We start from the raw sequence: 5,025 nt of genomic DNA on the forward strand, positions 1-5,025 counted from the left end.
ATGAAAATAAACAATTTATGATATTAACAATGCTCATTCATTCTATCTAAAAGCTGGAAATGTACATTCTCATTAAGACCCAACTTATTACAACATATAAAATTGAATTTACAACTCCAAATAATGATATTTTCCACATATTCCCTGCAAAACACTTGGTTAGTATGAAAATAGAAAAGAATTACACATATCACATGGATTTCAAAAGATGCCAATGGTAAGAGAAAATGCTCATGTGTCAAGACATACTTGATGAAGAGATGAAAACTAACATACATATCTATATGTACATGCATGCCTATATATACATATATGAGTATATACATATATATATATATATACATATATATATATATGTATATGTTTATGTATATATATATATACATATATATATATATATACATAGTGGAAGTGCAGTGGGGGTGATGGAGCTAGAATTTTCGCAGAAGATATTAAGGTTAGTACATATGTTGTACCGGGGCACAGGGAGGCTTATGAGGGACTGTATAGGCGGATGGAAAGGGGCACATATAGTGATTAATAAGTGATTGAAAGGGTAGGTGGTTCACAGCAGTAGGGGTTGTAGATGTTTAAAATGGCAATGGTATTGTAAGTATAAAAAGTGATGGTACTGTAAGAAAAAATGGCTACAACAAGGTGGTGTAAGGGTGTTGATATGTAACAAGTGGGACGATGATATACTAGGACATATGAAGGATGTGCAAGAAATGTGAGGATTTATGCACAGTGGAGTGTTACATATAGTAAGCAATATATATTATGTGGTATGATATGCAGGATGTAGATGATGAGGGATGCAGTGGTAAAGAAGGCAAAAGGTATAATGAAGAATGTGATGTATTGTGCATGAAAGACAGGAAGGTGGAATGTTACAGGAGTCTCAAACTTCTATGGATGTCCGTGAAGAGTATAGTGGATGTAGTGGAATTGGGGCATACTATATTTCAACAGGGCATACCTCTGCTACCGTAAACAGCATCACAATAGTGAGATAATAGGGTGATGCAGAAAGTTATAGTAAGTGGTTACAGTCAGCATGCTGTAGGTGTTAAGTAAGGAAAATACCAATCATGTGGGGAAGATGACATGCAATGGGTGTTGTGAATGTGGTGTCATCAAACCATAACAGGGCTGTATTGATGCCTTAAGGTATCATAATGATAAAAAAAATGTAGCTCATCATCCTGAACCATTTACTTAAAGGTGATAAATTACCATCTTGACTGTCTATTTACAGGGAATCAAAGCTACTACAGGAAGGGTTTTTGACCAATGAGGATCCAAGGTGCCCCTTTTGACAGTGTGAAACCTCAGTTATATTCATCTGTGTGTAAAGGGATCATGCTTGCTAAATACTTTCAACAAAATGATTGAAGCAAAAAAAAATATTACATCTTTACATAACGAATGTAAATGAAGCGAAATTAAGTGCAAGCCAACTTCTATATTTCATGTTTTCAGTCAATTTTTCTAAAATGATTAACTGATAAAAGAATATAAAGGATGCTACTGCAGGAAATGTAACCAGGATTCAGGTTCTTCTCTTTTTTTCTTTTTTTCTTTTTTTCTTTTTTTCTTTTATCTTCTCCTTCCAGAATGCATGTGAACAACTGCTAAGAAGACTTCTGCACAAACTAACGGGGCAGAAAAACTGCCGCTAACCCATCCTAATCATGTATCCCTCCTAATAGAAAACAATTGATGAAGAGATGGCATGAGTCAGTGAGATAATCCACAGGTGAATGCTACTATGATAAAAATGCTGCTAAAATAGATGTTGGAGTGCTCACGGTGCAATGAGGTGAAAAATGGTGATGAGTTACTGTATAACTTAATGGAAGCACATGATGGAAATGGGGTATGGCAGCAATGTGCATGGATGCAATGTGGCTGATAATGATGATGGCTGTAAAAAAAAAAATATTTGAATTTAGCCTGATTCTCTTGGCAGCAAACCACGCCATCACAACTTGTTTTTTTTTTTTTACCTGGATGATTCTTGATTCAGGCCTGAAAAGGCCCAAAAAAAAAAAAGCTTCACACTCAATATGGGTACCTCTTAACTTTGAGAAGACGTACTCCTTTGACTCAGACAGATCGTTGCATCAGTCATACCAGAGAGTACTATATGCATTAGTTATAGTAATGAAGATGTCTGAATGCATGGCAAAAAGATGAGGGTATTAGTACTGCAAACACAGGAAAACAGAGTGTAAGGGTTTGTGCTTAAGCAATTGGTGAACAGGGTCATTTGCAGGTGGAAGCTGCAAATGACTGTGGTGGGTGCAAAGATATGAATGAAATGTGGGTAAATAAGTGGCATCTAATTCTTTTGTTTATCAAACTATTCAAATACTGGCTATATAAAAAAAATAAGGAAAATATATCTTCAGATCTTTTTTTTCTTTACAATTTGTTGGTCAGCCTTCCTGAATATAACCAATAACTGGTCTTAGCAGAACTCTACAAAGTATTTCAGTGATCATTTATGATGTTCAGCAGGTCCTGAATATATTGATGTTAAGCATCACATTATTTACATAGACAAGAAGGTTCAAGTCTGAAGAAGATACCAGGAGAACGGTCTTTTAACAAAAGTTGGACCAGTGTAGAGTCAGCAGCTACTGCTTATGAGCATAACTTTAATGGCTTGGTCTCACTCGGACTGGGAAGAAACCTCAGCCCTTGCAGTAGGACAGATGGGCTTCTTGAACTGCACAATAATCATTGTCATGTTGTCACACCCTTCACCGCTAGCTGTTGGTGCCAAACACCGATCGAGTACTCTTTTACAAACAGCCGAGTGAGTGGGATCCATGTTTATATGTTCATGGATGAAATCCACCAGCTGTTGGCTTGACATGCAATCCCAAATGCCATCACATGCTAACACAACAAAATCGTCATCATCACAAAGCTCAACAGTGTTTATATCAGGATTGGATGTAATAATTTTTTTATCGGCTGATAAAAAATTATTCTGCTTGAATTCCATATCACCAATTGCTCCTGACAAGTTCAAACTTCCATTGACGCGCCCCCAATGTATGAAACCTCTTTGCTTATGCTGGAACATAATGATGAAACCTGTATAATGATCTGGGCCTTCATAAAATTGCCCAAGACATCAGCCGTGAGATGACCTTCCTATAATTAACATCAGACAGCAAGCTAATAACTTAAACTCTTCTAGTGGAATCATGGGATACAATCACAAAATGGTCAGAATAATCAATTAAACCCTCCAAACTTCTAGAGACTTCAAAACTTTGTCATCAACGTCACCCCCTTTCTTTCTTTCTTTTTTTTTTTTTTTTGAATACCGATCAAAAGCCCCCTTCAGACCTTTGATGAAAACGCAGATAAGGATTTTTTTTCTCTGTAAGGAGCATCTCTTTGGAGCTCAGATTAGTCTTTATGACCACTGTTAAAAAAAATTTGATTTCCAGTTCATCAAAAAGTATCAATTATAAGCTTCTAAGGGGCCATTAACATTTTGACTTCAGTAAATTTGATGTTCAACGAAGCATTATTTCAGTTGATGGAAGAACTTAATTTACCTTTGCATCAATTTGAAGAAAGTATTGCAAGGAAAACAAAATATACATCAACCCCAGCTGAGAAACATATATATACTGACATGGGCATAGGCGGGAAAAAAAATCAAATACGGTGATGGGTTGCATGCTATGAAATACCATGACAGAGATACACAGTAGTCAAAATGAAAATATAAAAGAGATACTAAGACTAAATCTGATGTAAACCTCCAAGAATACATAAAAAAAATGGAACAGGGTATGAAAGCAAAGGGAGTTCTGAGATGGACAAATAATGAATTGATAAACCATACTTAAAATTTGCTATTCAATGCTGATGGCAGTGACCAACAGCAGTCCAATGGCTTCCAATGTGTTATGATACGAAAGCAAAGAGCATACATAGGTCTAATCACCTATTAATAAGCAATTGACATGAGCAGATGGATCACAATCGATCAGAATCTGAGAGTACTAGCCTTAACTCCCTGACCTGAGAGTTTGCTTACTTCAATCAGAGCAATGCAGGATCGAAAGACTCCCGAATGATGAGCTCGCAGCACATAAAATCCATGAGGCGAAGAGGAAAGGGCATGGATCAACAACAAAAAAAAAATGAAATACCACAAATAATCCTGATTATCCTAAAGGCATAAGGAAATAATAAAAAAAAGGGGGCTCCCATCAAAATGCCGACAGGGACACGAAAGGCTAAATGTAATCCGATGGAAATGTAATGAAAGCACAAAGCTAAAAAAAAAGGAAAAAGAGAGGGAAAAACGTATTGGGATAGAGGTATCCCTTTGTTGTAGCCATAGGTGGATCGATCCTACTGTATGTAGGTCGATCCTACCTTCGAGGCTTTTAAGAAAGAAAAAAAAAACGAAGGGGAAATCAGGCTGTGAAGAAATGAGTGTGGTGAAACAAAATTTCCTTGCAGAAAAATGAAGATAGAAGGGGTTGATGGCTATTTACCGTGATATTCACATGGATTTTGAAGGAGAGGGGAGCTCTGCTACAGACTTCCTTTTAGGCAGAATGATAATGGGGGAAGACTGGCTTGCTTCTCCTTTCCACAGAGTCTTCTTCACTCGGTCGAGAGTGAGAGGAGAAAAGAGACTTCTCCAAGGGAAATCGGATGTAATGGGGGAGTCCGATGGTGGAGTTCGATCATCGACAAATGATGGATGGTGGAGTGGAGAAGTGAAGAATGGATGTTGGGGTGAAGAAGCGGTTCTTCTGAAGGAAAGAGAGAGGGGAAAGGGTGGAAACGGATGAGCTGAAGGAAGAAGGAGCAGTTGTTTATGTAGGGAGAGGAAGGTTTGTGAAAGGGAAGACGGTTGAAGATGAAGGGCGATGGAAGGGGGTTTGAAGATGGATGGTTTGAGGAGAAGGAATCAGATCATCCGATGGTGGGGGGTGGTTAGGTTAAGGTGCAGTCCTTAGAGAGGAAGAGGGGAAGCCA

The 5,025-nt window shown here is 37.7% G+C and overlaps 1 pseudogene; it reads right to left on the minus strand.

The window, feature by feature from the left end:
- Positions 1-2,677: 2,677 nt before the first annotated feature.
- Positions 2,678-3,097, minus strand: LOC149840242 (putative protein phosphatase 2C 11 pseudogene; annotated as a pseudogene).
- Between the last annotated feature and the right edge of the window lie 1,928 nt (positions 3,098-5,025).

Source organism: Nuphar pumila, chromosome 4, assembly GCF_984573655.1.
Source record: "Nuphar pumila chromosome 4, dmNupPumi1.hap1.1, whole genome shotgun sequence".
NCBI classification, from domain to species: domain Eukaryota; kingdom Viridiplantae; phylum Streptophyta; class Magnoliopsida; order Nymphaeales; family Nymphaeaceae; genus Nuphar; species Nuphar pumila.